This window comes from Hermetia illucens, chromosome 4 (assembly GCF_905115235.1).
Source record: "Hermetia illucens chromosome 4, iHerIll2.2.curated.20191125, whole genome shotgun sequence".
Classification (NCBI taxonomy): Eukaryota; Metazoa; Arthropoda; class Insecta; order Diptera; family Stratiomyidae; genus Hermetia; species Hermetia illucens.
The window spans coordinates 86,138,007-86,161,434 of NC_051852.1; the positions used below are offsets into that span (position 1 = coordinate 86,138,007).

A 23,428-nucleotide genomic window follows, 5' to 3' on the forward strand; every position below is an offset into this window, starting at 1 on the left:
AGACCGTGCTTCCCCATGACATGCGCGACAAGGTGTTGTCAGATCTCACTTGCATTCATTGCGATCACAATGTTACCTTTAGGAAGCCTCCCCTGAACTGCGTGTAATTGCTCAAAGAAAGCATCCTTTTTCACTATATCGGGTGTCTCCGTTGGTGCTTAGCACTGGATAATGGTGATGCTGCTTAACCTGGACGGAGTTTATCATAATCCGGCTCCGGTAAAGAGAACGTAAAGAGAACGCGCTTTGCAGTAGCCCGCAGAAACAATCCGACACCCAATTCGAAACGGTTACCATTCGGCTCGCCAGAAAAATTGCATGGAGGAGAGGAGTACTCTACTGAGTCCCACCATCTTACTTTGCTTATACCCAGAATATCCAGCTGATATCGTTGGAATTCCAGCTCCAGTTGGAGCAAGCGAGCATTCTGGAAACCATCGAGGACTTTCCAGAAACCAATCGAATTCCGCTTTTAACAGCCAAAGGTTGTGGCCGTGAAGTCAGTCCTTATCCGAGGCGTTGTATATGCATAATGGCTATTAGAATAGACTATTCACTTAAATCGATACTGATATTCAATAAATGCAATCAATGCCCATGAGAACTCAAATTTGGCCTCCTGTGACTTTGTTATTAGTAATGTGGGTACATAGCTGTACACTGGTCAAATTATTTCTTTGAGAAAATATTGTGCCTACATTCTGAAAACCATCAAACAGTAAGTAAAAAATGTTAAGTATTTTTCTTCGATTTCTTAATATTTTTGACGTCATAGGCATTTTAGTTTCTAAAAATGTCACCAGGTTTACAGTAAGCGGAGAAAAAGCACAAACTGACAGTGAGCCAGGACTTGTTGGCAGAAACTACCCAATCCAAAAATCCTATATGTATGCTAACGCATCCATCAATGAAAGGTTCTGGTTAGTACTTTAAGGTGGAGAGTGCGAGGGATCGAAAGTTATCATACCCAACCAGAAAATTTCAAAAAAAAACAAGAGGCTGTCACTATATAGTGCCTAGGCTTCGAAATATCTTGCATACCAGTATCAGTTCAAATAAAGTTAATAATAGTATATTACTATAAAATTTTATTTGAGAATTGAGGGATTTCTAAGTCCACCATCCACTTAATGGCGGACCGGACCAAGTTGGAAAGCAACATGCTTTCGCAGTTGTGGTCCGCGGAAACCTCGTTCTTGGGCAAGCACCCAAGATGGAAAATTTAAGACTTGCGGTCGATGGTGGACTTAGGAATCCCTCAATTCTCAAACAAAATTTCATTTTAGCCTCGGCCGGCATAGGCCTAAAAAGGCGGATTTGTGTTCGTTATAATGCGTACATATGACGTGTTTTTGAATTAATAAAAGGGAACAAATACCACCTTGTAACCACTTCGGTCACGCTGCTTCCAGGGCAGAGGCGAGGCAGCGTCTGATGAGTTGCCTCTGCCCTGAACGAAACCGCAAGTCATATATTACTATAATTTTAATAATTGACTGTAAAACCCTCCTTAATTTCATTCTACAATCACGAAATTTTGCCGCAATGTACTCTTTAACGTAGAGCACGATCACCTGAAAGTGGAAGTATCATCCGAAAGTGGATATTCTCACATAATGTACGCATGTATTATTTGCTAGGTACTAATGGGAAATGTCTACTCAAATGTTTTTATAAAAGAAATACACAAACCTTTCATACCTGAAGCGTCCAGCTTTCCGGTTTCCCAACTCCTTTAAAACTTTTTTTTTGGTAATAAGATTACATTCTTCATCTTTTCAATCTTCTTATGTTATTATTGGGGTCTTGAGTTTTGATACAAAAATGTAATTACCGAATTTGATAATCCTTTGTATTTATTCTTTGCGATCAAACTAGGCACTTCAAAAAAAACGGTGGGCGGCTAAGGGGGCATATCTCCATTCGTAGTAATATGGAATCAAAAATTCAAACGTTTCCTATTTCTAATATACGCTTATCTCTATGGTCTGAACCACGATTATAATACAACCTTACTAAACATTAAAATGGGAGACTTGTAAAAACAGACCTAGACGAAAATACGTCAACTTGCGTTAGATTGGAACTGATGTGTAGAGTAACGAGTAAAGATTTCAGCCAATGGGTTCAACCGAATTTTAGTTGCGCTTTGCACCAGTTGAAAGAATGTGGTTTCCAGAAAAAGTGTTCAAAGTTTCCGTTTTATAGGTCTGTTCCTTAGTAAATATTTTGAATTTCAATCTAGAATTTTTCCTGTATAGTCACAACATATTTATACTTTGAAAATATATTAAAGCAAAATCGATTTGTGGAAACCGTCACATAGGAAAACACCCTCAACACTTTCCTGTGATATAATCCATAAAATGTTATGTAGTAGTATTCAAAAACAAAAAATTTCAAATAGCTCAAATTACAACGAAAGGTTCAATGAGCCAAATCAGAGGTGATCCTATAGTTATGAAACACAACACATAACTAAGTTGGACGAAACGGGATACACAACAGTGGAATTAGCTATGGTTACAACCAGTTATCAGATAACTAGTTCAATATTTTCTAAACATTTTCCACAAAACTGGAGTAAAAAGTTGCCCGTTCCAATATCATACCCTCATATTCTTGTTGTGAAACAAACATTTCCACTTTATTCTGTTGTTATCACCCAAATTGGGTTATCACCTTTTCAAAGGTTCATAAAAGCTCATCAAAATACATAGCAGCATATCTACTCATGTGTATAAAAAAATTACCCATCATTCAACCAGAGGGGATTTTGTAGTTGACAAAATGGCTTATATCCTTCAAGTGACCCACCACCACCAAATAAAAGTTTCCTAGATTAAGCGTCCGTGATGCCACCCCAATGCCTTACTTATGAGAAGGCTGGGATATAATCTTCAAAGTCCATTTGATTTGCCCTCAAAATATTAACTGTAACAGAGATAAAACGACATACATTTGTGAAATCCAACCTTTTCACAGTCCATCATGGGTTGATTCCGTTCCCTCCTTTAAAGCTATCCATTGAGTACTCTCACAGGAGGAATTGTATTAAGTTCCGCATATTTCTTTCTGGGTCTCTTGGTATATTTGGGAAAAAATGACTTTTTCAGGAGGAACTATAATACTTATCCCGAGTAAAGGAAAGGCTCCGCTTCATGGCTCGACATGCTAACGACAAACTACATACATACATTGCCTGTGAAACATATTTGCTAAGGCGATTAATTGAAATTGTCTCCTGAACCCTTTCTGTGTAATTTTGGGGGGGTTGCTTGTTCTTTTGTCGTGGTTGTTTTCAGTGAACATTTCTGGGTCTATCAAGTACAAGACTAATAACCAATGTTGAACTTAATGACGGATTTATTCAATTAGCAGGTTCCCTTTTCGGCTAGGGAAAAACAAATCTGAGCCTTTTCTCATTAATTCAGAAAGGTATTGTGAAACGAAGTTATTCTCATAAAATGTTTTAGGGACACGTAATTTGGGAGATAATAATTGAATGTAAACTATGTTGAAAGACATGGATTTATTTCCTGATTTACATATGCTTAAAACCATCACATTCGAGCTGTATGGAGTATCACCGGGACACAATTCAGGAGTCCTTTGAATAGAATCTGTACCTTACGAAATTTACGACTTCTCATCAAAGAACAAAAGCTGGCAATAAGTTTGTCTGTTATTTACGTCCTTTCAACAAAATTCTCAGCATGATTTCCATGAAGTCCAGCATGTGACGAGATATGTCCGGTGTATATGAATCCAAATATGAACTTTTGTCTAGATCCCGTACAAGATATTTCATAAACCACAGTTATTTATAGGCCTATACTATCTAGGGCAATGCAAGCTGTTTTACGGGCCAAACTTTGGTTGATAGCTTGAGTTACAAGTACACGATTGTGCATATGGAAAAGTGTCTATAAATATTTATGAAGAAGATAAAAAATCCTTTTAGAGAAGAGTTGTGGGATGCATATTAGGTAGTACGTAGTTCGATCTATGTAATATTAAGAGATGAGAAGGTTACAAATGGCAAAACTTCTGCGACATGAATAATTTAGATACGTTCAAGTGGATTTTCCAGAATGATGAAAATTATTTCATAAGGTAAAATTGTATAATACCATAAATTATAATAGTGAAACGTATTTTTGAATATAATTCCAGCTCAGACATTTAAAGTTGAAACCATAGAACCATTTCGGGAATTTGTGCGAGCTTGTGATAAAAGGGGTGAGGGTTGTTTGACGGAGAGGCTGGTTATTCGTAGGTCGGAAGGTAGAAACTTTACAAGGCAAAATAAAATGGGAATTGTGTTAAAGTCACTTCTCCGGAATGAAGTGCAAGAACGGCAGCGAAAATAAACAACCCGACCCAGTATGCAGGCGTAGGGATTTCTTCATCATCATCATAATCAACGGCGCAACAACCGGTATCCGGTCTAGGCCTGCCTTAATAAGGAACTCCAGACATCCCGGTTTTGCGCCGAGGTCCACCAATTCGATATCCCTAAAAGCTGTGGTCAAACGGTACTATAGGTCCTAGGGCGAAACATGGATTGGTACCCACGATGGAGCACAAAACCTGGGAAATGCCTGCTGAACCAACACCAACAGCTCTACTACCAAACCCTATCTCCACCTCCACGTGGTGACCGCTTTGAAAACATAAGCGAACGGCTATGCACTCTGCGCTTGCGAGGCAAGTTTAGAAATATAAGCCTCATTAACGTTCATGCCCCTACAGAGGAGACTGCAGAGTCGGAGAAGGATACCTTCTAGGAGGCAGTAGAACGAACCCTCGAAGCATGTCCCAGATATGATATTAAAATCATACTTGGGGATTTTAATAGCCAAGTAGGGAACGAGCCCGTGTTCAGGCGATACGTTGGCTCCCATAGCTTACACGAAAAAACAAGTGATAAGGGACTGCTGATTATTCAATTAGCAGGATCACACGAAATGGTTGTTGGAAGTACCTGGTTTTCGCGGAAAGCGGTCCACAAACATACGTGGGCCTCTCCAGATGGGACCACTTTCAACCAAATTGACCACGTGTTGATCGAACGCCGCCACCTCTCAGCCTTGATGAATGTCAGAACATATAGGGGGGCCAATATAGACTCGGATCCCTATCTCGTTGGCATGGTGCTCCGAACTCGAATAACAATACCACCTAGAATCCCCTCTGACAATCAGGTGAGAGTTAACACTGAAGCCATCCATAACACAGCCCTCTGTGACACCTATAAGAGGGAAATGGATGCCGCAATAACCGCAATCAACAGAGGACCTGGAGATGAAGCATCAACAAATGATCTTCACAATCACCTGAAGAACGTTATCATGGATAGGGCCACAAACATACTTGGCCCCAGCCGCAAAAGAAGTCGGAACGACTGGTTTGACGATGAATGTAAGCTAGCATTGGAACGGAAGAATGCCGCATACCGAATAATGTTGTATTCTCAAAGAACGCGGTCACGCGCAGAGACTTATCATGAACTCCCTCGAGCGGAGAAGCGACTTCACAGACGGAAAATGGAAGCCTGGGAGAACCAACAAGTCTGTGAACTAGAAAAGTACAGGGAGAAACCGGACCAGGTGCGGAAGTTTTACCAATAAGTCAGCGGGATGAAACCTTATACACCTCGATACTCATCCTGCCGAGACAAAGAGGGAAATCTGATTTCCGGCAGAATGGGCATAGCGCATAGCGATGGGTTGAGTAGTTTGATGAGCTACTGAACAATCAGAACATCGGCGAGTTGGAGGTCCCGCCAACTGAAGAGGACGGACAGATACTGCCACCACCAAGTTTAGCTGAAACAGTCCGTGCAATTCATCGGCTAAAAAATCATAAGTCGCCAGGAGCCGATGGAATTACAGCCGAATTGGTTAAATATGGAGGCGACCAGTTACACCAAGTGGTTCATCAAGTTGTGCTCAAGGTGTGGGACAGCGAATCAATGCCTGACGATTAGCAACGAGGCATTATCGGTCTCATACATAAAAAGGGAGATATCACACAGTGCAGCAATTATATAGGTATCACGTTGCTGAGTACCATCTATAAGATATTCTCCGCTATCTTGCTAGGCCGGATAGCCCCATACGCCCAGAACATCATTGGTCCATTTAAAAGAGGCTTGACTCCAGGCAAATCAGCAACAGATCGGATTTTCTCTCTGCGGCAAGCAATGGAAAAACTGTTGGAATATAGACAACAGTTGCACCATCTATTCATCGACTTTAAGGCCGCCTATGATAGCGTAGCCAGGGTAAAACTGTGCACCGCCATGAGAGAATTCGGTATCCCGACGAGATTAATACGACTGACCATGGTCAATGTGCAAGGCCAGATAAAAGCAGCAGGATCACTCTCAAGACCATTAGGATGCGCTATCATGCGTCTTCTTTAACCTCGCCCTGGGGAAACTGATCCGTGATGCTGAGGTAAATTCAAGAGGTACGATCCTCTTCAAGTCCATCCAACTACTGGCCTATGTTGACAATATCGACAGCATGGGAAGAACCACCCGAGACGTACAAACTGTCTTCATCTAGATCGAGCAGGCGGTAATCGGCGCGAGATCTTGGGCTGCACATCAACGAAGGCAAGACAAAGTACATGGTGGCAACGTCAGCACCGAAGACGAATCAACTAACAACATCAAACTGCACTGGTCAAACAAGAAGAAGAATAAGGATAGGAGAATACAACTTTGAAACCGTTGAGAATTTATCTTATCTAGGGTCGAAAATCACAACCGATAACAGCTACGATAATGAAATCCGCGCACGGTTGCTGTCAGCCAACAGAGCCTATTTCAGCTTACAAAGACTGTTCCGCTCGAAACGTCTCACCATAGGGTCAAAGCTCTTACTGTACAAGAATATGATCTTGCCAGTCCTCATGTATTCCTCGGAAACTTGGGTTCTTAGCAAGAAAAATCACGAACTCTTGGCCGCGTTCGAGAGAAGAATCCTCCGAAGAATTTTTGGCTCCCTACATGAGGATGGACGATTTCGTAACCTACACAATGACGAAATCTATGAGCGATACCATGACCGTCTGGTTGTGGATAAAATCCGGCTCAATAGGTTACGGTGGGCGGGTCACTTAATCCGTATGGATGAGGATGATCCAACCCGGAAAGTCTATAAGGGCAATATCTATGGTAGAAAAAGAAGACGAGGCAGACCCTGCCTAAGATGGAGCGATGGCATAGGTCAGGACGCCAGACAGTTTTTAGGGAAATCGAATTGGTGGATCTCGGCGCAAAACCGGGATGTCTGGAGTTCCTTATTAAGGCAGACCTAGACCGGATACCGGTTGTTGCGCCGTTGATGATGAAAAGGTGTCTGGCGGGATTGCTTGTTCACCTAATAACATACCTTACTTTGCCATTGTTTGTTCCCCCTTCTCATGGCCGATCTAATTCGAGATGTCCTTGATCAAATAGGAGGTCTGTTTGGAGCTCAGATAAGAAAAGGGGGGAAGTGTCATCAAATCAATCAAATAATCTAAACTATGTAGAAGCATTAAGAGGTTATTATAGTGTTAAATCCATGAGAAAAACTGTTATAATGACGAAACTGTAACAGCTATCAACTTAAAATATTACATGCTTCTTTATTAAGTCCTTTCAATTAACATCACATGGTTACAAAAAAGAACGAAATGGCTGGCGCAGTGTCCGGTGTAGTATGAAAAGGCAAAGAGAGCGAATTGCCCGAGGTATTTGCCAGGTTTTCTAAGTGACCGGGAGAGATCATAAATTTCAAATATCACTACTATGACCAGCCTAAATAAATAAATATTGTCCATTACCATTTACTGCTAATTACATTTCATTCATACATATATGTACGCATTTCGTTTGATAGTACACATCCGGCTTTACTTCATTCACAAAGGCAAATATCACTCACGCATGAAAATATGTATATACATATTGTGACGAAAATCCCTTTAGAAAATTATGTGTGACGTCAATGTTAATCGTAGTAATGAATATGGCGAATAGTTAGTTACGATAATTGTTAACAGATGACGCTAATATCGGTAAGAAGATCCAGAGAGCTCTGGTCTGCCACTTGTGGAGGAAACAACGGAAGGGGTATTCATCACCAAGCACTGTAGAAGGAATTACGCCCATGCAAAAATTGAGAATTATATTAACACCTCCGGCCATCAAATACTTGGGAGTGATGATAGACAAGAAGCTCAGTTAAAAGCAAACGTGGAATATGTTTGCGATAAAGCAACAACTGTAGGTATGGCCCTGGCAGGGACGCTAGGGTGGTGAACTCGATCTTGTTTTATGCAGCTCCAGTTTGGCAGGTCATTGTAGATCAAATTTAACGCCAATAAACAAAGTGCAGTCTACTCAAGGACAACTCTAGGAGTGGGATCTGCGTTCCGGACAACACGAATCCTTCTCTCTCTTTAAAATCGGGAATACTTGGGCTTTCTTCCATTGTCTTGGAAAGAAGGAATTGTTCAATAAATTATTGAACAAAATGCAATAATTACGAATGGCAATGTCTGGTAAATGCCTGAGGACCACGTTGGGAATGCCATCCATACCGGATGATCTCTTAGTCTTCTGAGCATCGCTTAATACTATATTGCCATTACAACACCAGCAGGCTCCATATAACCAGTGTGGAGAAATCCATCTTGCTGCATGTAACCCCAGTTTGGAGGTCAGCACTGCATATCTTATCTAATGCATATAAACTGAGTGCAGTCTACAGAAGAACAGCCTTAACAGTGTATTCTGCCTTCCGGAACGTCTCAGGTGATGCACCGTTCCTTATCCCAGGGATGGTGTCGATTGATGTCCTGGCAGATGATATGATGAGCATGTATAATATCAAGCCCATCACTCTTTGATCGGAAGTGAAAAAAAGCCGAAAGGAAGAGATTTTTAATTAGATGGCAACAGCAATGGTGCCACTCGAAAAAGGGTCGTTGGCTACACAGGTTGATCCCTACCATGAGGGAGTGGCTTTAGAGAAAAACAGGGGGAGATCAACTGTAATCTCACTCAGTTTCTCACCGGCCATGGAAAATACCGTTAATACTTAAATAGGTTTAAATTGGACTGCTCACTTGACTGACCTAGCGCAGGTATTTTTCCAATGTCTGAGGTTCATCGAAAAAGGGGGAACTTAGAGGGAACTTCTATCATCTGAAAGTTTTGTCCTTTAGCAGTCCAGGAGGATTTGAATGCGATCAAATCCATGATAGCAATGATTTAAAGTAAACTGCAAAAAGTGGAGAACCGGCGGGTGGTTTTAATGGGTAAAAATCCCACACACTGGAGGGTGAGGGCAGTGTTTTCTGAAGATATCCACCTCCTTAGAAAAACAGATGGATAGACAAACGAACCGAAATTAAAGAGCTATTGTTTTACAGAAAGCCTTTAAAAAGCACGTGAAAATCATGAAAAGTAAATTCACATTCAAATATAGAAATGTCATATTGTATTCATTAAGAACTATTTTGGAACACTGATAATATTTTTAAGGTCTGTTTGAATACTCTACGTTATTCTGAGCAAGAGAATAGGACTATCGTAAACGCTCAGTTTCCGCCAAACTTTATAAAATATCTGTGGTGTTTGAAATCACTCTAGCAAAGCATACACGTACAACTCCCTTATTCAACTTTGAAGTTGATGGCTGAAAACGTTTTACTATATTTACTTTGCTTGCTTTTTAACCCGGTAGACCAAAAGAATTTACGAAAATTTAAATCCACATAGCACTCTTTCAGCATCTTTCATGTAACATGTTGTATTGGCGGTTTCGGTCAAGGCAAAATCCATAGACTACTAGAATCCACTGCCTTTTTCATTCTCTCTCGCAATCTCACACTGGAAATAAGGAGCTTGGAAATACTTTGGCGGAACTCTAAGCTCTAAACTGATTAATTCACGTTTGGGTAAGCGCTAGCACTAGATAAATTGAGCAAGTCTTGGAATGCATGAAGCAAATCCATTTATAATCTTCAGTTTTCTTTCACTATGTTTGTTGTTCCACCCACTTTGCCAATGAAATTTCCGAAACAACATATTTGTGGTTTTCTTCCTACACAACATACTTTGTGAATTGGTCATTTTGTTAAATTTCCAAACAAATTTATGCAACCATTCGGCGTTACATTTTTGCTGGCCTCTCAACTCGCAAAAATATTTTTACTTTTTTAAGGATTTGAGTTAAACAAAATATTATTAAACATGATTCAGTGTCTGTCTGTCACCGCTAATTTATTCGAAAAAGACTGAACCGATTGTCATCTAATTCGGTGAGGAGGTGCAGTCCGTAAACCCCTTTACATATACCGATTGAGTTGGAAGGGTGCTCCCAATACAAGCGAAAGGAGAATGTAAATTTATTTTCACAGAATGTGGTCATGAGGGACAGCAAATAAAAGACCCCGATTAGTACATTTCGAAAATGATTTCTGATATTGGGTGAGGGGTCAAAATATGAACCTGGATAAGTAAACAGGTCTCGTTCCCAGACTATATATAACCAAAAAATCTGAAAAAAAAACTCAGTGCGTCTACACGAAATCTAGGTCGCAAAATACATCTCAAAAATGCAGTTGAAAATAGTACATTATATTTATATTTTATATATTTTATAAATTTACCCAAAAATCCCTCTTAAGTTCATTATAGAACCACCAGTATAGGTAATAATATAGGACATTCTTCTGGAAAATTTTGAACGCAATCCAAACATTATTAACGAAGTTATAAAAAGTCAAACTCATTGCATTTGATTTAAATTTTAAAGTGAACTTATGTATATAAACGGCGGGCTCCGAAGGGACATTTTTGTTTTTTTAGCTGTTTTGAGTTATTTGTGTATCAGTATCAATTATTGGAGATAGGCATGTGCATGCCTGCAGGCTGCCTGAAAACCTCTTAAGTTTCTGCGCCGCCAGCTCTGTTACTCCGCAGGTCCTACTCGTCGCCAGTTAAGACTATTGCGGCTTTATGTGCAACAGCCTCAATACTCAATACGTCAGACTGAGACCTTTACTTTATTTTATTTTTATAAATAAATACTATCGATGATAAGATTCGTATCTGACGGACTCTGCTTTCGAACGCAAATCCCTCTGAAATTTTACATCCTATGACTCTACTTATTAATTTGGGATTAATGCGATACAGATGGAGGAAATTGATTGGCCAGGTATACAGGAAGCCGCCAAAGCTCTGAGCGTAATTGACTTAGCAACTAAAGAGCCTCAACATAGCTGCCTATTACAACCACAGTAGATCTACTATAGGCAGTACCCTTACTAAAATGACCCCACTTGCTAATGTGCTTGCAGAAGCTTACCTGTACACACCAGAGACGCTAAACAAGAAAAAGGCATAATCTTCGTCAAATCGTATTGGTAAGAGAGAGATCGGTGAGCTTTTGCTATTCTGGTACTACGGCGTGCGCAGCCATATATCAAAAAGTAGTTTCACGTATTCACTTATACATAAGCAAAAACTTGCCAATCTCACCAATACAAACACAGCTGATCGGATTTTCGTTACATCTCGCTCATGGCAAGGGGGAGTGTGGTAGCTGTCTAGTATCTAACTGTGGTTACAAAACCGCCAGGTCTCAGTTTTTCCCAGTTGTTCATGGCTCTGCGCAGTAGCATGACGGGTGTCTCCAGTAGTAATCCACTCAGTATGCTGGCCGCGTACTCTCCAAGGTCCACCTCGATATTCTTTTACTTTCGTTTCCAAAAATTGCACTGTCCTCAAGCTCTGTTCGGATACGTTGAGTAATCTGAAGAAAACTCTATTGGTTCCTCGAATAGTTGCACTTTGAACATGTCTGGGGTGACTTTTGCCATACGACATAAAGTTTTTGCTTTAGTGTGCCCAACATTTCAACTACGAATGTCTCACTGGGGGCGAAATAATTCCGATAAATTCATTGCGCTTTTTCTTCACCACAATCATTAACACGAAATTGAATTCTCTGACCAGACAACCTGACAGCGCCAACCTTAACGCGGAAGTGATTGCAGTAATAGGAGCGACATATTAGCGCACAGCCCAGACGCAATTTCATTATTGATTTGACATAGAGTTCTTAAAGTTGCTGTGGACGCATATAGACTGTGAATACTTATTCTATTATATTTGAAGGATTCATTTGTTGTTGCTTGCAATGTGGCGTGGTGTCAAGTCGAACACGCTCCCTGATGACGGCCGGGATTGTGTGGCTTCGAGGAATTAACGGGTATTGCTCTGCGACTCGCTACACAATCACCCGCGCCTATTGCGGGGAACGCTAATCTTTAGTGCAACAAGGGGCGGTAAGTTGTTGTACCTGCCCCCGCCGTTGTTATTTCATAGTAGGAGCGGATGATAAAGGGTTCATTTCCTCAGTCCATTTTAACCGCTGCCTTCGCGAATCGACTGATAGGGTCGCTATAGATTGTGGTTATTGTGGCGCTTAGATAGTGAAACACCTCACGATTAGCGACTTCTACACAGTGCTTTTTATTACGGGTGTCCGACCCAGTCACCAAGTCAGGCGATCTCCGCTAATTATCGGCATCCCACCTTGGATTTTTTTTTCTCAAATGATGGATTTGCATTTTATACCTAACTACCAGGTGTGGTAATCTAAGTAATCTGCGAGACCATACTTTCCTCACCTTTCCCCATGTTTTATTTGTGTTTTATTATTTCCAATAGCTTCTTATTTTGACATGAAGATAAACTATCTTTCTATTTGAGGACTCTCTTCTTCCCTCCTCCATGTGGGACTAAAGTGTTCAAAAAAGCCTGTTGTGAATTAAATTTCAGTTTTCCAGTGTCTCACAAATATCTAATCACAAAAAAGAATTTCTGCCCAAATAAATTTTTTTGTTAATCAGGTATAGCCAATGAATTAAAAACACCTTATAACAGCGTTATTTCCTATTTGGTGGAATGATCTACCGTATAAATTCTACCGATGTATCAATAACTTGATTTCTTTTATTTTTGTCAAGTTCTAGGCCAAATAATTCCTAATTAGTTAAGTTGATTAAAACTCTATCCGTCCGCCATCTCTCCCCACGTCTGAAGTACCAAAGTCCACCAAAATATTACATTAAGGGCAACCGCCCGCAAGCAGCCAATCCCAATACGTACTTTGCGAAAATAAGCTTGGATGCTTCTATTCCACGTCATGTTTCCTTGAAGGTTTTCCTGTAGTGATGCTTGCGTATTTAATGAACTGCTATTTTGTACTAATTAAGAATAATGTCTTTGTATTGCCTTTGCCCAGCACATGGAAGAGATATGTTAGTAGGGAATAGGACCAAGTTAATGTTTCCTTTAGCTCCATGTTTCCTTGTTTGGGCAGAAAATGTAGCTGGAAGATTTGTGATTTTTGTTTTTCCTTGCTAATTATTGTGTTTTCTTTGAGATAGAAGGGAAATAAGACGTTATCATCCAAAGCATTGGCCGGTAGTTAGTGTTTATAATAATTAAATCAGAAGTACGTTTGTATTAGGGTTGGAAAAAAGAAGAAGCTTTTTAGAGATGCTGCATATTAAAATTTACATCTGAAAAGGTACAGAAAATAAAAAGACAAAGGTATTCAACGTCGTTTTTAATATTTTGCGAAAATAGTTTCTGTTGTTTCCTTACAGGGAAACTCCTATCTTATATATTTACTTGAGTGCTGTGAATTCTACGCACGAAGTGAATGATATGACTTTGTCTGGAGTTTAAGGGGCCTCCTCATGCCGGTTAATAAAATAATTTACTACTATATTTTTGCAATTTAATTACTTTGATCACAGCAGAAAACTATTTTCAGGAATGCAAATTGTGGTACGACGATAATGAAAAGTTGATACAAATCAAAAATTACTTCAGCCCAAAAAAACATTCTATAGTAAATTAGAATCACAGTAATGTTTTACTTACTGAAGGCATATTCTGGCTTAGTATTATGACGGAAGTCGTTTGAATTGTTTTATTTTCCATTGGGCGCCAGTGCATCCAGAAGTACTTAGAAAAGAAAACAAAAAAAATCTTTCACATTCCAGGTGTAATTTTAAATTGGAAGGATTTAATTCCAACAAAGACGGTCCCAAGCCAGTTTGGGAAAGGAGGGCAACCGTCGAGTCATTATGACCATGTAACACCCAGGCGTCTTAAGGAAGGAAGGAAGAAGTCTTAAGGAAGAAAGACCTGACTAATAGTATAATGTATAGTATCATTACTTCACTGAGATACTGACCTCCTTTTGAAGTGCGAATTAAGAATTTATTCAAAGCTTTCCCTAGTTGTGATAAAAGGCGACGAAAAGGGATAGAAACTTGTGGGGTTCGACAATGGTGTCAAGAGCCCGTGGAAATCTTCCATTTTCCAACTTGATCGCAAGGATGAATGGCGGATGAGGATGACATTGTGATCGTGATGGGTGACCTGAATGAAATATGTGATTGGAAATACCGTTTTGACGACCGCAGTGATACTGAAGGTGTGGATCTCTGTAAGTTTAACCGTCTTGTCGTCGGCGGCACATTATCCGAGCACCGAGTCTGTCGTAAGTTCCATCAGGTTTAAGGTGAACAACAACGTATGGGCAATCTCATTGGCCATATTGCAATCAGTCTGAATGTGCGGAAAACAAAGCAAACCGATATCGGTTTTAGAGGACATCATCATCTGATGATGGCTTTTAAAATGCAGTTGTCGCTTGACAGTAGAGGCATCCTGATGTATAATCGGCATGAGAATATCAAGCGGATTGATGAATAAAACGGATTAAAGATTCAATTGATCGTTGGGTGTGATGCACACGAGTTTCAATATCGGTCGAAATCTTAAGAAGTTAAGCATAATATGCGCCGCGACAACATGTAATTTATTATTTGGCTAGTTATGAACGTTGAAGAAGAAAATAATTTTAAAACGGTATACCACATCACGAAATAACGGCATATAGTAAATTTCTAAGAAGATGCTTTTAGAAAGCTACTGGGGAGACAAAGCAGTGGTTTCGAAGTTTAATATATAGTTTGACGTAGAAGAGGCAATCGTCATTACTCCCTGTTAATGAGAGTGAGCCAAGCACCAGGTCGCCAAAGCTCGGCTGTGCCTCACGATGTACTTATCAGTTTTCGATGTTCCTAAAATAGTCACCATTGAAAAGCCAGCATTCTGTTGTTTATAAGTGTTTTTGCTTTAATTGTGATGGATTCTGATAAATCATGTAAAAAAGACTTAATTTTCATAAAAACATTGTAATTTCCACCGCTTTGATATGTTTTGAACATGTCTTAAATGACCGCCTTGCAAATAGATTCTTATCCTCAATTTTGATATAAAATAGTACTTTTGAGAGGGTCATCCCGTGCGCCGATTTCGAGAATTTTTTTCGGCGTCATCGTTATATGATTTATACATTTACATGAATCCTAAATCCTACCTGATCCCTCTTGGTGACAGGTCTTGCGACAGGCATGCATCCAATATCATTAAAAACCAAATGGCCGTGTTGGGTCATAAAACACGAAGAAACGCTAAGGCGTACATCGCATTAAACGCAACAGGACGGGCCCCGGTCCTGTCGAAAAATGGGCAATGGTTTCTGGCACATGGATGGGTCAGGGCGCAAGTAAATTATTAATAATAATAATCGTTGTTGGCGCAACAATCCATATTGGATCAGGGCCTTGAAGTGTATTAGAGCATTTCATTCAAGACTATAATGGTACACTAAAGGATTACAGTACCCTGTAGGGGGCAATGTGGTCAGAATTGCGCTTGCCTGCGTTTACTACCCTGATTTGACTCAAGTACTCATTTACAGCTGAGTCGACTGTTATCCGATGTCAAATCACCACAAAAATTCCACTGCCACCAGTGAGATTTGAATGTTCCGTATGGCAGCCTTATGCTCTAACCACTCAGCTATCCAGACAGGTAAGTAAAATACGTGTCTACACGCATTATAAGAAATCCGATGATCTGGTGCCAAAAGCTACGACATAGAACGTGGCCGCGATAAAAATTGCTATAAACTTCTCTGTTTTGGTAGCAACCACACTCAATACGGTGTTGGCATTGCCACCTCTGACGGTATCCTTAACGCTATTAAAGAAGTCGAATAATTAAATGACGGACCGATGGAATTCACCATTATATCAGCTGACCGCACTTTTCACTGCTTCACCGCGTACGCACCACAGACAGGATGACCTGAAACCGAGAAAGATGGAACCTCTCAATGGGAAAATCTGTAATGTGACCTGTGGATGACTATATCACCATTGCAGGCGATCTTAATGGTCATTTGGGTGGAAAGGCGAACGGCTACAGGCGCCATAGCATAAAACGGTTTTGAAGCGCGCAATGAGGGCGGCTCATCTATAATCGATTTTGCGGAAACCCATGACCTTGTAAATGTGAATACATGGTCCATCAAACGATTGTTTCATCTTCCTCCACTTTATAGTGGAAACAGTAAAACGCAAATCAACTTACTCTCATAAGACGCCGACATTTTACTACCACCGGTGACTGCAAAGCCGACATTGCATCCAAGCTTTGGAAAGCAAATCGGTGGGATCCAACACTGTGGCTCGGTGAATCCTTCAGTCAGGTTGTTAGGAAGGTAAGAAAGTTCCACAGTTCCAATAAGGAAAAAAGAAGTTAGTCTATAAGAATGTTTAAATTACCGCCCAATTCGGTTACTTTCCATACCATGAAGATTTTTAAATGCATTTTTGACAACCATATTTGCGAAATTGTTGAAATAACCGTGAATTAAGCCGGGTTTGTCAAGATCTGTGGAAATGCAGATGCAATACATATTACGCGATTATTCATGGAGAAATGTCGCTTTTTACATAGCATTTCTGGATCTGGAAAAAGCGTTTGACCGGGTGCCGCACGAACTGATTTGAAATGCTCTACGACGACAACTAGTGCCAGAAGAACTCGTGCAGAAATGGGTGATTTAAATATCACGGGTCAATGCTATCAGCCAATGGAGAACTTGGTTATAAAATTGCTTCATGTCTTAACGCAACCTGGATGAAGTGGCGGTTTACAACTGGGCTCCTTTGTGATCGACGTATCAACGAACATCTCAAATCTAGCACATACCACAATGTTGTCCGCTTTCTCACTCTCTATGGTTCTGAGTGTTGGCCGACTATAAAAGACAATTAACAGGATCGTGCAGTTATGGAGACGAAGATCTTGCGTTGGCGCAACATACCTTAAGCACATTCGCGGTCACTATGAGGTTACACCGATCGTAGAAAAATTGTAAGGAGGCATTTTCGATGGTATGGTCACGTAATTCGCGCAAACGAGAATTCACTTGCCAACATTGGTTTGAACATTGAAGTCGATGGTAAACGGCTGGCCGAAACAAAGGCGGCTTGATACGCTGGATGGTGATTTGAAAGCATTGCAAATGCATCTAGACCAAGCATTTGACAGAACAAAATGACACAACCCATCACGTGAAGCCGACTCCGCTTGTGAACGGGAAAGAAAAAAAAGTATTTCCAGATATAGTCTAATATATCTTAGGCTAAGTGATTTTTTCATTCTGAATCATTCGGAAATTACCGTATTAAGCAGGAACGGTGTTATATCTCTCTCGTCGTAATGAAGCGCTAATTTTGCGGCCCGGACAACGAGCGAGAATTGAACTCAAGGAGCAATAATGAGCTTTACATGACTTTTTTAAAGAAATTAATGGTTCTTCGACCAAGTATAGCAGATTAACGGTGAGATAAAATTATATTGTTTGTAGTTTTAATTTTTAAATGCGTTTTTCTCAAATTTGCATGTTGAAAATCTGGTGTCACCCTAGGTCAAAATCTATCCAAGACAATTTTTTGATATTTTCACAACTTATTCAGAACTTATTTTTACAGTTCGTAAGCTACCACTAAAATTTATAAAAAAAAGTTTAGTAAGTTTCCTAAAATTTACTTCTCGATATTCTTTAATGAAGTTCAGGTGAGCACTGGGCCTTCTAGGGTGACACCCCAGAAACACTTTTTTTGGAGATGGGTGGATAAGCTACCGTGTGATTCAATGAGCGAATGGCCAAGATATTTGTAAACAAAAAAATTCGCCTTTATATTTTAATTCTATTCTTCAAAGAAAGTCCTCCAAAACGTCACACCGGATGACCGCCTTAAAACACTTCCGAGCTAGTCCCAGTTATGATTTATTTTTTGACGGTACCTCAAGTTCCCTGTGTAAAAAGTAATAACCCAAATATATATAATAATAATAATCGTTGGCGCAACAATCCATGTTGGATCAGGGCCTTGAAGTGTATTAGAGCACTTCATTGAAGACCGTAACGGTACACTATATATATGTATGTATAAAAAATTCAACACAAAATGTACTGACTTTGCATGGAAAAATGGATTTTTACCAAAATCGTCTTTTACTGCGCTACTGAGAGACAGCTGATAAAAACATGCATTTATCTGAAATAGAAAATAAAGCAAAGATGACTCAAAGCTTATTGAAAGAATTTTGTTTATCTTTAAAGCTTGGAAACTTTTTAAAATCCTAAAGAATCGTCGAGCTTACGAAGTTCACGAGGTCGACCATGTAAGCCTTTTAACAAATTAAGTGAACGAAGCAGAACAAGGAAAACGAAAGCAATTTACGCCGTCCTAAGTGTGCCCTTGTTCATGCGACTCATTCACTTTTTCAATAAGGTGGAAAAGGAGATGCTTCACAGATACTCAAAGATGTCACATATTCCTCAACATGTGTTAATAAATCCTGACAAGCATATTCGAAGGTACGATAATAGAAATTAATAAAGTCTACGAGTGAAAAGATTATCCTGTTGTTAAGGGTAAAACAAGAATGTTATCTACCTGCCTAGAGGATAATCTATAAAGTTTATTCTACCTTACCATCACGTGTTTATCACTATTATCACTATTTAAGTGCTGATGCCGCTTAAACTTTCAACAAACGGTGCTAAGTAAAAGTTTGTGTTGTAGTCGATTTCAATAAAAACCTTTTCCTGATTTCTTTTGTCTTTATACAAATCGTTTGCGAAAAAGAAGCTAAGAAAGCCCAACCTCCAATTCCACATGTAGTTGAAATATATGTTTTTAGTATGTCAGATTTTTCAGTTTTCTGTGATATGGCGTTGCAGTAAATTTAGACAAAAGAGACAACTTTGAACTACTATAACTTCGTCAGTAACAGTGGGATTTCACCAATATTTATTAGTATCTTGCCTTATATTATAGGTTATTACAAAATGATCAATTTATGATTATAGAATTAACTTAAGGGGAGTTTATAAGCAATTTCCAAAGAGTGCAATAACACATTATTATTATCTTTACTAGGTAGGTAGGTACAGATATTGGGATTAGGTAACGTATAGGGGCAGCTTTATGACTTATTCAGATTTTTCGGTTGGGCAGTTTTCGAGAATGGATCCGCGAAATGTGGTTATACATTGCATGGATGAGGATTCACAGTTCCAACCTTCCTATCAAATTTCAGATCAACTGATATAAAGAGTTTTGAGAAGTATGTACGTGTAACAGATGGACAGACAAACAAACAGACAGATGGTCAGACACAAAACGGACAGACAATAAGCCGATTTTAATAAGGTTTGGTTTCACATATAGCCTTGAAAAACGAAAAATGTTTTTGGAAAATCTACCAATGTGAGGTCGAATCAAGAACGCAACAGCCGACTCCTCATCTGCGATAAGGTACAGCAAAAGTCGTAAAGGGATCACTTCATCACATTTTTAAACCTGTGGTTGAAATGGTCACCGCAGCATGCGCATGTGGACTTCTCCATGAAATAGATATTAAATAGCTCGGCCATAAATGCACTCAAGGGGAATAAACCTACTGGGCTTGGCGGTAGCTTCCCTGGACTGTTTATCGCAGCTCCAGCAATTTTCACCTTGCGAATGTATCTAGAAAGTATTGGAAATTCCACGTGCTGTATTGGGTTAGTTAGTTCATTTAGTGCGGACGGCGCAGCTTTTATGAATTAGAGTGTAAAAGTGGTCAAGTGACTATCACTATTTCATGAGTTTTCCCACTAACTCGTAAGAAAAAATGCATTAGTCCGTTATAGCGCGAATCGATCTATTTCATAGCATAACATTCTTTGATAACGAATAACATGGATTCGAGGGCCATACTTACTTGTTTCCAAGATAATGACTTCGTCTGCAAATAGAGTAAAGAAAATTGGATATTATTTAAAATTACATTTATTTAAAAGTAAGAGCAAAAGCAACGCAGAAAAAATTGCAAATAGGATTATTTGCTACAGCAAAAAGTATCTGGGTAATCATGTCTGTATATTTTTAGGAAAAAAGTCCATCAAAATTAGTTAAAGATCTATCAGTTCTCTCAAAATATTCCAGCTTACTACTCTGAAATTTGTTTGGGCCAACAAACCCTTATGTATGATGACTTGACCGAGATTGTCTTTACTTGAAATTAATAATAACTCACATTTATAATTTTATTCCTGAAAATATATGCGTAAGTAGCTTCTTTATAGACATTTAGTAACTTGATCTTTTGAGATGTAACTCGAGTGTACTTTTATAGAAAAATAAGAAAAATATTATAATTTCAAGCTCCAATATTTTGGTTCTTATATCGTTTCGTAGCACGTTGCATGTGAACATGTTATTTTTACTTTTTTGCTTTCTTTCTTCTTTTGTACATCAGAATCAGTTACTCCAGACATACATATTATACATATCTGTACATGCAAAACTCACTAGTAGTATTGAATTCAGATGTATTTATATGTATATTGTCATTGCGGGGGACTATTCAGATACGTACGATCAATTTAGATGCGTACATACATAGCTATGCAAGAATCAACGGTAATGAGAAATGCCTAGGATTACCGTGTTAAGTCTGTAAATTTGTACCGTTTGGAGTATCGAAATATCTGAAGGAATAAGTATGAATGGGAAAATGTTCCAGTTGAAAGTTCCTCACATTAGGAAAACACTAAGTCTTTCACACTCGAAGCGTCCAGCAGGTTTCTCGACTTTTTAGTGACTGTTTCATCAAAATTTTCATCATTAACATTGAAGGCTAGTCTAGTCTGGTCCTTGTGATCCCACAGACTTTATGTATCTCCGCTGTTCGAAAAGCTAATAAGCGACGTATGTCTTGGAAATTCACTTTACTATCCTAGGAGAAGACTCACCATTTTAAAATCTAAACATAGTTACAGTATCAGTTTTTGATTTTTCCTATAGCAGTCAAAATATTTCAATAAGAACCTAAATTATTGCCGTTTTGTGATTGAACGCATTTTTACAGCCATTTTGTAGTGAAAAATAGTTTAACAAACCCATTTTGCTCGTGCGATATATCGCAACCAATACTATAATAGTTACTAACATTTTTTTCTTTCAGTATAGAGACAAGTACACGGACTGTTCTTTTGCCAAATTAGGATTTCCTATTAAAGGGCAACCTACTATTAAATACTTTTTTCCATTTTTATTTGTTTTACTTGTTTTAGTAGAAACAAACTTAAAGACATTTACATTCGTTTTTTCTCAAAGCGCTTAAAAGTAAGCGTCCCTCCCCTCTCTTTTCGGCACTACCAACTTCAGACGTGTGTTGCTCTAAACACACTTTTCCAATGAGTGTCGTAATTTTTCAACATTTATCTATTGCATGAACCACGAAATAGTGAAAAATAATTTTTTAACATTTTGGAACAAATTTACCAATCAAAGGCAATGACCGGAATTTGATAATGAACATATACTAAATCCAGGGAAAAATATATTTTTGTCTAAATTGAACTGAAACTGTTCAAGACAATGATCTTGCCCGTCCTTACATATTCTTCGGAGAGAATCTTTCGGAGAATTTTTGTCCCCTTACATGAGGCTGGATGATTCCGCAGCCTCTATAACCAAGAAATCTATGAGCGATACCACGACCATGTAGTTATGGATAAAATCCGGCTCAACAAGTGGCGGTGGGCAGGCCACCTAATTCGTATGGATCAGGATGACCCAGCCTACCATATGGTAGAAAAAGAAGACGTGACGCAGATGGAGCGTCTGTCGTCTGTCGTCTGTCGTCCGTCGTCTGTCGTCTGTCGTCTGTCGTCTGTCGTCTGTCGTCTGTCGTCTGTCGTCTGTCGTCTGTCGTCTGTCGTCTGTCGTCTGTCGTCTGTCGTCTGTCGTCTGTCGTCTGTCGTCTGTCGTCTGTCGTCTGTCGTCTGTCGTCTGTCGTCTGTCGTCTGTCGTCTGTCGTCTGTCGTCTGTCGTCTGTCGTCTGTCGTCTGTCGTCTGTCGTCTGTCGTCTGTCGTCTGTCGTCTGTCGTCTGTCGTCTGTCGTCTGTCGTCTGTCGTCTGTCGTCTGTCGTCTGTCGTCTGTCGTCTGTCGTCTGTCGTCTGTCGTCTGTCGTCTGTCGTCTGTCGTCTGTCGTCTGTCGTCTGCCGTCTGCCGTCTGCCGTCTGCCGTCTGCCGTCTCCCGTCTGCCGTCTCTCGTCTGCCGTCTGCCGCCTGCCGTCTGCCGTCTCCCGTCTGCCGTCTCTTGTCTGCCGTCTGCCGCCTGCCGTCTGCGTCTATCGCCTATCGTCTATCGTCTATTGTTTATCACTGTCGTCCGTCGTCTGCCCTCTGTCCTCTGTGCTCAGTCATCTGTCCTCCATCGTCTGTCTTCTGTCCTCTATCCTCTGTCCTCTGTCTTCTGTCCCCTGCCCTATGTAATCTGTCATCTGTCCTTCGTCGTTTGTCGTCAGTCGTCTGTTTTCTGTCATCTGTCCCCCGTCGTCAGTCGCCATTGATCAATCGTCTGTCGTATGCAAACTCGGGGTTTCTGGAGTTCATTACTAAGGCAGGCCTACACCGGATATCAGTTGTTGCGCCGGTGATGATGATTATGATTTTGGTCTGTATTTTACGAAGCGCATATTTTATTTTTCGACCCTAGTTGTATTGCTCGTTATAGGAGATATGGTTTGCTTGATATCAACTCGCGTCTCACATTTTTAGTAACACCAAAGGCAATCAATCAATCGATCAATCAATGTTGGCAAATAAGTGGGTCTAGATGAGATGATGTCAACTATAGTGTCTGGGGTCGAGTACGTCCCACAACCGTCTTCCTTTGGGAGTGATCAGTCTGAGCCCTTAATTAGTGTGCCTAACATTACAACAGTCCCGAGCGGTAAGAAATCTGTTCCTCAGTGTGTAAAAAATTTCAGTAATTGGATTGAATTTGCTTGTAAGTAGTCTTTGCAGCAGTCTTCTAGGAGATAATGCGCGATCTGATAAGTATTCCGATATCACCATTACAATTTCCTTCCGGACGCTTACTGTCATATTATAGAATCAGTGCCCACC

At 39.8% G+C, this 23,428-nt stretch overlaps 1 protein-coding gene across 1 annotated transcript in view; it reads right to left on the reverse strand.

Moving 5' to 3' along the window:
- LOC119655796 (neuropeptide CCHamide-1 receptor-like) overlaps window positions 1-23,428 on the reverse strand; it is a 725,610-nt gene that overhangs the window by 169,694 nt on the left and 532,488 nt on the right. The window contains exon 4 of the mRNA XM_038061891.1: window positions 20,231-20,254. The gene's annotated coding sequence lies outside the window, so the exon portion shown is untranslated. The remainder of the gene's footprint in view (window positions 1-20,230; window positions 20,255-23,428) is intronic.